Genomic DNA, 12,150 nt, shown 5'->3' with positions numbered 1-12,150 from the left:
GGTGGGGTTTCACCATTTTGGCCAGGCTGGTCTTGAATTTCTGACCTCAGGTGATCTGCCTGCCTCAGCCTCCCAAAATGCTGGGATTACAGGTGTGAGCCTCCACACCAGGCTGGGATTTTTTTGAAGTAACTTCAGCTCTTGTCCTTTTCTCTGTCACTGCCTCCTCCATGAGGAGGAAAGAAAGATTCATCTGGTTGGTGAGAAGGAAGAATTGAGGTGCAGGCCAGGCTCATTGGTAACGAAGCCCTGACTCAGCAATGCGATCACCTACCCCGTGTGTTCTCCTCTGCCTAGGAGGCTTGTTCTGCCCTGCGGCTCTGTGACCAAGTGAGTAAGTTTAACACAAGGAGAAAGAGCACAAAACTAGTATCTAGTCTTGGTTCCAGGTAAGTTCTGAAGTCTAGTATATTGATCCCTATTAAGTTCCACTGGTATTTATCAACTGATTCAAAATATAGAAGAGATAAGGTATGGTTATCAATTGATTTCAAGTTCCAATGTTTATTGAATTTACCTAGTGATATAGGCATTTTAAACTGCACTTAGAGAATGAACCATAATAGATGAACAAACTTTTTCTATCCAGAATCTATTTTTTGGCTCTTTCCCAGGTTTACCTTACAAAGTATAGATATAGGTAAAATGTTGTCTGGGTATAATTAAAATTTTACTAAAGAATTGAAATGGGGTATGAATTTAATACCACCTAAGCATGTGTATATATACACACACACACACACACACACACACACACACACACATATATATATGCAGAGTATATATATATATATATGCAGAGTTGTTGGAGCCAGTAAAATTCTGGTTCTAGCCATATCAGGTATGTAATCTTTAAGTCATCAAACATCTGTAAGTCTCCCTTTTACATCTATAAAACTGTAATAGTAGTACCTCATTAAGGGATTGATCTGGGAATCAAATTTTTTAACGAGTAAACAATTTACAACTATACTTGATATACAGTGATAACTCAGTAGTAGCCAGTTCTGTTATTATTAGATCATTATTACATCATGATTTAATGAATCGATTATTCTTATTTCTATAGATAATAGAAAAAGAAATAATTTTAAACTTGATGGCATAGAATCCTGCAAAAAGGAGTGGACTTTTGAACTATAAAATGTAGTAAGCATTTTAATACACTGATTTTAAAATCATTATTCATCAAATTCATTTAAAATAGAATCAATAAACCATAAGCATATTCGGATTATTTAAGCAGTGGGTAAGGGAAGAGCTCGTCTATGATCTCCCAATTTAAAAACGGCATTTTAAGTTTTCACACATTGCTGACCCTAGGGGAAATTTTTTGTGTGTTTTGTTTTGTCATAATTGATAATATAACAGATGATGTTTCTAAAACAAAAGTTATATTTATATTCCAATAAAGTTTCTTTATTTCCTCCAGGAACATTTTTTATTGTGAATACTGGTTATAACCTTTCTCAATACCCAATGACCACAAGTATTACTGCCCTTTCACCCGTGGCCAATTTCAGATTCAGAAGTTAAGTGACTGTCACTGCCTTGACTTCTAATTACTGAAGATGCTGTGGTAAAATTCAGACTTGGTTGCTAGGATACATAGCTTTGAGGGAACATTTCTGGTATCTTTTATACTTACATTGACGCTATGGATTAAAGCAAAGCATGTGATATTTCCAGCCAGTGGCCACAATACAATCTAACTGCAAAAGTAAAGCAATCAGAAACTATCTTGTATTCAGATGATAGAAGATGAACCTGAGTTTCCTTTTATTTGTGCTAGCTTGTGTTTGAAGCTACATGGTGAATTACATAGTCAAAAGATTCAGAACCAGGCATTCTAAATAATGATGTGTAGCAGTTGTCAAGGTAACTTGGGAAGGGTATTGGGAAAGTTTTTTTTTAATATAAAAGGAAATGAGAAGATTCTCATTTATTGTTGGTATTGTGTTTCTTTTAACGCTTTGCTTTACCTCCACATAACATATAGCATGGTCTATTTCTAGTTCATCACTACCGTGAAATCTTTTATCAAACTTCAAAGAGAGAGTAAGCCAAAAATATGCTAGTATTCTATAATAAATCTATAATATGAGAATATTCTGTTTGTGTGTTTCTGTTCAATTTTAGCTGAATTAGAAGTTAGATAAAGGATGTTATAAAAGATACTATAGTTACAACACTGAGTAAGAGAGAAGGGAATTGAACACATCCATTCAGTATTATACAATCTGAATTATTGTCAACATCGAACATTGGGCAAAGTTTCAAACTATCTGGAAAGATGTTACTGAGTATTCAACGTCTATGTCAATTTACATTTTTTACAAAAACTTGAGCAGTATTTTCTCCATGCCTTACTCTAATCTATGTGCTTTACCCACCTTAACGCATTTGATCCTCATAGCAATCCTGGAGAGTAGATCCTATAATTATCCTCATTTTACCAATGGGAAGCTGAGAGACAGAGAGATTGAGGAACTCAGTCATGATTCCGGAACTACAATTTGAACCCACTGATTTTGCTTTTCAAGTCCGTACTCTTGACTGTGCAGTTTTTCTTCTAATGTGGAGATCTGGAGTCCTTTATTTTCTAAGCCCAAGTCTAATGAGAGTAAAAATGAATCCTACTCTTCAGCCTGTGCCTTTCCTTTATGGGTTTTGATGGCAGAATTCATGGGCTTCCCACTGGGAGAGCCACGGAGGAAGTGCTTTCTTACCTCCCTGGTTTCAGAGTGTGTTCCGTTTCACGCTTTGGAGTTGAAGAGAAGAACTGAGCTGATTGGGTCTTTGGGGACATTTTTTGTTTTACCAATTTTAGCAGAGCTGGCTTCTGCACTTTCAAAAGTATGTCAGACCCATGGGCAGTCTCAGCTTGGGTGTTTTAAAGCACTACCACTGACTGAGAGAAAGACATGTTTGCTATATTGTCTCAGAGTAAAACAAGATACTCCAAGCCAGTGACACTTTTGTATAGCATAATAATGCAAATTGGCTGGTCTTATTCAAAGGAATTTGGACAATGGAGTTAATTGTGCACATCAGTTTGAAAATAAAATAGTTCATAAGAAAAAACAAACAAAATAGAACATAAATGAAATGCAAATGAATTTAACTCAGACAACTGTCTTTGTGAGTTTTACTCCTCATATTCTCTTAAAATAATTGCCAAGGTAGTAGTTTTAAAATGGATATAATAAGGTTCTGGGGGATAAGCTCTAACCTGCTACCCAGAGGTACTGAAAACCTTACAGAAATTCTTCTTAATATAAAGACCTTTACCACATACAACAGTGAGTTAAATTAAAATATTTATAATGTGATCATATATTTAACTCTTTAATGTCTCAAGTCTAGAGTTAAAATATTTAAGCACTGATAGAAAAATTTAAACTATCTATAAAGTTTACTATTATTTAAACTATTCATATAATTTACCTATCTGTGTACAAGGTGGTTTTCAAGGGTTTTAACTGAAGACTTTTAATTGGTAGATACAAGTTGAGTATCTGTAATCCAAAAATCCAGAATCCTAATGCTCCAAAATCCAGAACGTTTTACATGCCAACATGTGTCAAGTGAAAAAAAATCCATACATAAGTACTTAACGCAAACTTTGTTTCATTCCCAAAATTATTTAAAATATTGTATGAAATTACATTCAGGCTATGCGTATAAAGTATATAGAAAACATAAAGGAACTACATGTTTAGACTTGGGTCCCATTCGCAAGATATCTTATTATATACATGTAAATATTCCAATATTCAAAAGAATTTCAAATCCAAAACACTTTTGACCTCAAAGCATTTCAGATATGAGCTATTCAACCTCTAATGAAAAAATGTGGGTTATAAAAGTCTTCACAGAATGTACTAGAATCTAGCACACAGAATGTACTAGACTTTAGGATTCTCAGAGAGTCATTTAGGTGGGTTTAAGGTCTTCTGTCTGATTTCCTTGGGATCCCAACTAAAGTAGGGTTTGAGATCCAGAAGCAGAAAGACTTAAAGCTGAAGCCTTTTAAAGAATTACTCACTTTGGAAGAAGGTAACTAACACCAAAAGCTGACTTTCGAAACCGCCCTTACAAAAATTATAACTGAGAAAATTATAACAACAGTGAAAGAGATCTGACCTAACTGACTCCATCTTGCTTCTAACCTCTATGCTGTCATTATTCATTCCTGAGGAGGCTGAACTAACTTTAGGAGGAACTCAATTTATAGCTTAACGTTGAAACAAAGATGATAACAGCCCTTTCCCAAAATGAACTCCCTTCCTGCCTGAGGACTAGACTGTCTTTGCAGGACTAACAAATTAGCCAGAAGATTAGAGATTATGGTTTAGAAGTCATGCAGCTGGAGGCTGCAATATTCTGAACCTCCCCAAAGGGCTCTTGGGGATAACATGTCACTACTATGAAACCTCAGATCAGTGCTTGAGATATTTTGCAGACCCAGCACTCAATGGATCAGCTGGCACCAGCCAGATTGATAAACTGACTCATCTGGTCTTGTGGCCCCCATCTAGGAACTGATTCAGTGCAAGCAGACAGCTTTCACTCCCTGTGATTTCATCTCAGACCTGACCAATCGATACTTCCCCACTTTTCTACCTCCTACCCATCAAATTATCCTTAAATACCCCAATCCCTGAGTTTTCAGGAAGACTGATTTGAATAATAATAAAACTCCAGGTTTAGTAATATTAAAACTCTAGTATCCCTTACAGCCAGCTCTGCATGAATTAAACTCTTTCTCTATGGCAAGTACCCTGTCTTGATAAATCAGCTCTGTCTAAGCAGCAGGCAAGGGCAACCCATTGGCCAGTTACACTTCCAACGCAGGTTCTCTTGGCTTTCATCCTCAAACACAGGCGGAGATTCATTTAGATGGGAACTTACATGCAGTGTCTCAAGTTAGGGCTCTAAATAGGAGTGTGTGTTTATGTGTTTGTGTGTGTGGAGAAAGAGAGAGAGAGAGAGCGAGAGAGAGAGAGAGAGAGAGAGAGAGAGCGAGAGCGAGAGAGAGAGAGAGAGAGAGAGAGAGAGAGAGAGAGAGAGAGAGAGAGAGAGAAATGAGACAGAGACAGACATAGAAAAAGCAGTATCACTTTTTTCCCAGGAAATACAAGAAAGTGACTCTCAGGAACTAGTATTCAGGGCTGCATAATGACAGTTATCCCAAAGATTTATTGAGAGTATTTGATGACATTTTCAAATGCCCCCATGTGATAGGTGTCATACATAGACCAGTCATCCCTGCCTAGTCAAAAATTTACAGAGATTCAAGGAGTAGGAGCATTAGGATTTTAATGAAGAAGAAGATCACACGGTGTCTTTGAGGTTAAGCATCCTAGGCAGCATTTAGCAATCCTGCTTACCAGATCCTAACACACCGGAGCAACTGACGTGGTTGGGATGGCTGAAGAGTTTTCCTCCTGCCTACGGCTCACTAGGGAAACTGCAGACAGAGAATGGTTGTTGTCTTCCTTCGAAATCTCTCCAATCTGGAGTAAATTTTAGTCATTTACTAAACATGCTCCACATAAATTATTCCAAACCATGTTTACTTACTTGGGTCTAAAATCCTGTAGATGGACAAAGCACACATGGCCACAGAAAGAAAGAAAAATCCTCACTGGAGCCCAGCCCAGTGAATGCAACTTTTCCTTCTCCAGGTTTTAACCCTCTGGCATAAGATGTGGCCACACAACAGAATATATTAAATTACGAGACTTTTTTCTTTTTGGTCAAAGACATGTAAATAAATGATCAGGAGAAGCAAAACTAATATAAAAAAGATTCATAGATGAATTTATCAAGAACAGAAGGAGTATTCTATGGTTCTTTAAAAATTACATACCAAGCTCTTTTTCCTACAGGTTTAAACATGATGACAAGAATGTTATGAACCTTTTATGTCACTCGGACTATACAATTTTAGGAATTTCCTGGAGGATTTTTTTCCAAACACTTTTTTAGGAAATTGGTAATAGAAAAGCTTCTGTCTCTGTTAATAAGATGTATTTCTATTTGATTCCTCAGCTCGTTCAACCTAAGGTTTAAACACAGCATTACTAACTCACAGGATTGTTGTGTGAAATAATTAGTGTTTCCAAGATGTTCATATGAAAGGTGTTAGAGAAAAATCAAATCTAGTCTAACTGAGGGGCCCCCGAAAGGAGATCTCTTTCTATTATTTTGTTCTGAATTCTAACCAAAACTCAGAGTTTGGCCAATGCCAAGATAACTTCTGGAAATACTTGGACAATAGAGTTCTGATGTTTGCTATCTGATTTCTCTTTGGCATGCTGTTGGTATTATATTCCTATTAGGCCATAATTAACATAGTACACCAGGATCGTAGCATTTTCCTTATAGCTCTCTTCATGTTGGAAAATGTTTCTGTTCAAAGGCAAACAACCCAAGGATCTCACAGCAGTTTGGTAGGTAAGCAAATATCTATCTTCCTGTTAAGGACACCAGCTTATTTTCAATTTTGACTGCTGTTTCTATTTTCCAGATCATCAATGTCAGCGATGAGTTTTTCTTGTCCTTCACTTGGATGATGTCTGCAAACATAACCTCAGAAATTCTTCTCCGGAGCCTGCAGGTCTGTTCAGATTATTTACCTTATTGCACAATTTCCAATCATTTTGGCTCTCTGTTTTCCAGCGCGGCATTATTTCTAAGCCTCATCAATTTCTGGTCCCGAGTCATTGAAGCTCCTATTTCCTATCACGAGGTTTTGGGAATGTGCACAGCATCAGGAACAATGTGCAGGCTAAGACTGCAAACATCAGTAATATTACCTGGTTGAATTTTTTAAGGCAAGTTTCAGCAACCTTACTTACCAGACCCTACCACACAAGGAGTGTGGCTTCCTCTGAGTGAAGGGCGTGATGGCAGAAGGGTCTTTATTCCACCCACTGTGGAAATACCAAACAGAAACTCTTGTTCGCTTGCCCAAGAAAGCACTACCACATTGAATTGAGTCTTCATTCCTTATCACTTTGCCCTAGTCACACACAAAGAGGAAAATGGCACATAGGTCAGCACCAAATGCATGATAAGAAATGTCAACTGACATTTGTGATGGTGAGTCATCCAGTCAACAAATCTTGCTACGCCCCTTCTATGGGTCTTGTACTTTTCTTGGAATGGCAGATACTGTAGTGAGAAAAGCAGATAAAGCCACCAGCTTCATGGAACTTGCATGGGGAAAGATGAAAAGGCATCCTAAGAACTCCATAAGTTTAACCCTACCGTATCATAAATTCATGCCAACTCTCAATAATAAAGCTTTGGGCATTTTAGCCATGGTTCAGTCCCTGAAAGGACTAGAAGAGCCTAGAACTTTTCTCTGAGAATAGCATCATTGTTTATTTTGTTCCTCCTCAAGGCCTGTACTCCTTCATTGTGCATTCACAGTGAAGTCCCAGAGGTCATTCAGGAGGTGGCTGGCTTGGCCCCTTCTGACTTAATGATTACACTGATTCCTGTGCAACACTTTATCAAGTGTTTGGCTAAAGTCAAAATTGATTGTGTCACCCACAATACCTTTATTTCCTAATTCAGTTACTTCATCAAAAAAAAAAAAAACAGTGTCTGAGAGAATTTAAGGAAAAACTTTATTCATTTTTTTTTCTTTTTAATTTCTAGGGGCTGATATGTTTAGCCGAGGCTGCATTTTTTCATCTGAAATAGGGATTCTTAATACTATGGAAAGCCACGCTGGCATATTTGGGGATTAATTTCCTAGTAACAGTGGATTTAATACAAAACATACTTCTATTGTAGTGAAGAAAAAAGCCAAAGGGAGCAATATGCATTTTGCAGATTCTGCTAAACAAGGCAATGTTTGTTTATGCTTTAGATAAAATAAATTAATGTGTTTTGTTTACATTTGCATACATCTTTCTAAAACACATGCATACACAAAAACACAGTTGTTGTTGTGTTATTAGTAATATTTTTGTCATGGGGCCTTTTCCTGTCAGTCCATATGGCTTCCTCTAAATGGCTTTACCTTTATATTCTAAGAAAGAATCTTGTAGTTCTTTCTAACCCACCATGACCTATTGTTGCCTAGAGAAGAACCCTAGAAATCACTGATTTCCTCTGTGGATTGATGTTCTCATTGTTTTTTCATGAAGATTTTATACACACACACACACACACACACACACTTACACACACACCCCACCCCTCCCATAAGCTTTACACATAAACTGCATCCAATAAAAAAAAATCAGTGAATTTTTTCTAAAGAGTTACTCAAATTGAGCAAGTAACCACTTTCACATTTTGGAATATCTTAATGAATCCGGATAATTCTCACCCCTTGAAAGATTTTGGTTTAAAGTGTATATTCAGCCTTGAGTTTTATTCAAAATGACATATATATTTTTAAATCTATGCCAAAAAGTCCTTTTTGTGATACTTCTTTGCTTTGACATAGCTCTAACAGTAAGAAGTCACACTTTTGTCCCAATCACTTTCTCTGCATTTTTAAATTTCCCTGTGCAATTCAAACTTGATCCCAAGCACGTGAACCAAATATACTAATTGGTTATTACTCAGACTTTAAAATCCTGTTTAACATTTTTCCTCCTTGCCCCTTGTTCCCTGTCCTTCCTCTTCTCTTCCCATTCTTTTCCTTCTCTAGGTTTTAAAATATGTACATTCATATAAGGAAATATTGAGAGGTTTAAGAGTATATATATATTTATATAAATGTATGTTTGTGTGTACAAATAAAAAGAAATTTATTTCTACTCCTTTCCCCCGACAGGGCCACAGAACTACAATCCCCCAGTAACAGTGATTACACCAAAGACCTAATTTCTCATTCCTTGATTTCTAAATCTCCTTCTCTGCTAAAGGGAACCAGGAAGTTTTAGAAAAATGATTAATTTCAGAGCTAGGGCTGATAAAGTCCTAAATGAACACGAGGAAGCATCTTGGCCTCTCCTATCTTTCTTTAGATTCTAAATTCCACTAAGTCAGAAATAAGATACTCAAGCTTATTCCACAGAGGAAGGAAGCCTTTTTATGAAAGGAGGAAGTAACTTTTTTACTGAAAGATTAAGTAACTTGGCCATAGTCACCTAAATAGTAAGCAGTAGGGCTAGAATTCGGACCAAAACAGTCTGACTCCAAAGTTGATCATTTTAGTAGACTATACCCCTGAAGGACTCCTTGTGGTGTGTCTTTCAAGTTCCCTAAAAATTAGTTACATCCAAGTCTCAGCTCTGATGTCAATTTTCTGACTTTAAGATTTCAAGCTCCACTAGAGAATGTTTAAATCCACACATCACCAGTGGCTTTTCATCAGATGGGAGAACTTTCCTGACAGAAACAGAAGCCTGAGTAGTGCTTATGTCATGTCAAGGATGTATTAAAGCAGAATGCAGCTAGCTGTTACATTAGGCCCTGAGGGCTCTAGCTATAATATTTAAAAGTAGATTCTGGGCCGGGCGTGGTGGTTCACACCTGTAATCCCAGCACTTTGGAAGGCCGAGGTGGGTAGATCACTAGAGGGCAGGAGTTCAAGGCCAGCCTGGCCAACATGGTGCAACCCAGTCTATGAAAAATATAAAAATTAGCCAGGCGTGGTGGGAGGTGGCTGTAATTCCAGCTACTCAGGAGGCTGAGGCATGAGAATCACTAGAACCCGGGAGGCAGATGTTGCAGTGAGCCAAGATCACATCACTGCACTCCAGCCTGGGGTACAGAGGGAGAGTAAGTCTCAAAAAAAAAAAAAAAAGAAAAGAAAAGAAAAGAAAAAAGAAGAAGATTTCAGTCTCATGAGAACAGAATTTATGTCTCAGTTGTTCAAATCAGGATATCTATATCTTCATTACTAACGATGGTGCCAAACAAAAAAAGTGGAAGCTAAATAATTGCTGAATTAGTGAATAAACTCTTTTGCACCATTTCATTATTCTCATTAAGTACTTGCACAACTGCCACTATTAACTTTAGACAAGTTTCCCTATCACTTTCCCTCAGTTTTCATATCTGTATAACTCAGACATAAGAGTCTAAACAGCTGTCCCTCAATATCTATTAGGGATTGGATCCAAGATACTCTGTGGTCAATATCCGCAGATGCTCAACTCCTTTATATAAAATGGCATATATACTTATACACATCCCCCTCATATTGTTTTTTTATTTGTTGTTTGAGATGGAGTCATGTTCTGTTACCCAGGCTGGAGTGCAGTGGTGTGATCTTAGCTCATTGAAACCTTGGCCTCCTGGATTCCAACAATTCTCCTGTCTCAACCTCCTGATTAGCTGGGATTACAGGCTTGTACCACCATGCCCTGCTAATTTTTGTACCTTTAGTAGCAACAGGGTTTCACCATCTTGGTCAGGCTAGTCTCAAATGCCTGACCTCAAGTGAGCCATCCGCCTTGGCCTCCCAAAGTGCTGGGATTACAGACCTGAGAGGCAACCACACCCAATTCCCACCCCTTATCTTTTAAATAATCTCTAGATTACTTATAATACCTAATACAATGTAAATGCTATGTAAATAATTGTTATACTCTACTATTTAGGGAATAATGACAAGAAAAGTCTGTACATCTTCAATATGGATGTGCTTTTTTATTCCCCAAATATGTTCAGTCTACAGTCAGTTGAATCCATGGATGTTGAACTCATGGATACAGATGGCCTGTGTTTGCAGGGCTGATGTAAGAATTAAATAAAATTACACATAAATAGTGCTTAGAACAGTACCTGTTACACAGTACATAGTCAATATATGTCAGCTATTCCCATTATTATCATAAAACCCTAAAAATGTTAATCAATCCAGTTCTTTAAGAGTGCCTAATTTACTTCCAGAGTATTTTCAGTCACACTGATTTCTAATGTACTTGCATCTGTCTCAACACGTACGTCACTGTGTTTTAATTTCACCATGCATTGATGTCATACCAGGATTACATAAAGCTAATCTTGCATTTTCCATTGATTTTAGCAAGCTTCCAATCCTCTGGCACATTCAAAAGTAATTATAAGTAGCTCCGTAAGTGATAGCCAACTCTCTTTTACCTCTGGATGCATATGGTTTCTTAACTCTCCATATTTCAAGCCTTGGCTGAGAATTTTTTGTCATTATTATTTTTTTCTAAAAGTTCTTCATTAATTTCTAATTACAGACTTTTGTATCACATTTATCTTGATTAAATAAAATTAACTATATAATGTTCAAGATTTTTGCCAGTTCATATTCATCATATTGCCATGGTCTTTCTTATTTGACTTTAGGAATGTATATTCTTAAGAAAAATTTTTCTTCTTAATAACAATTTCATTATAGTTCTTTTAGTCCTTGCATTTTTTTGTCCCTCATTATTTTAAATACGTACCTTGTTTTTCATCTATCTTTTTATACTCCTTAATATGGTTGACTCTGTGTCCCCACCCAAATCTCATCTTGAGTTGTAATTCCCTCATGTCTAGGGAGGAACCTGGTGGGAGGTGACTGGATCATGGGGATGGTTTCCTTCATGCTGTCCTTAAGATAGTGAGTGAGTTATCAGGAGATTTGGTGGTTTGAAAGTGTGGCACTTCCCCTCGCTTGTTTTCTCTCTCTCCTGCTGCTGTGTCAGATGTGCTTGCTTCCCCTTCACCTTCTGCCATGATTGTAAGTTTCCTGAGGCCTCTCAGCCATGTGGGACTGTGAGTTAATTAAACTTCTTTTCTTTGTAAATTACCCAGTCTCAAGCAGTTCTTTATAGCAGATTAACAATGAACTAATACACTGCCTTGTATGAGAATTGTCTGTGAATCTTCTGATAGTTCACATAATCTTTTAGAGCTGAAACCATGTCTATTCTTTGCATATTTGCATCCTCAAGAAAGCCCAGCAGTTGATATATTTGATGTGTAAATAAATCCAAATAATTTAAAATAAGTGAAATAAAGTCTAGTGTTAGCCATGTTTGAAGAATGTAGCATCTACAAGATTTGAATCACTTGAAAACAGGCAACGTATTACAAGGCTTGAAAAGCTATTGTCTCAGAAGCCACAATTCAACTTAGTGCTTATCTCAATGCTAATTAATGTCCCATTAATACTTGTAAAAAAAAGTCATCTCTTAATTTTTTTTTCTTTAT

Source organism: Callithrix jacchus, chromosome 16 (assembly GCF_049354715.1).
Source record: "Callithrix jacchus isolate 240 chromosome 16, calJac240_pri, whole genome shotgun sequence".
Lineage (NCBI taxonomy): Eukaryota > Metazoa > Chordata > Mammalia > Primates > Cebidae > Callithrix > Callithrix jacchus.
The sequence above is the reverse complement of the archived record's forward strand: the minus strand, read 5'-3'. Positions refer to the sequence as shown.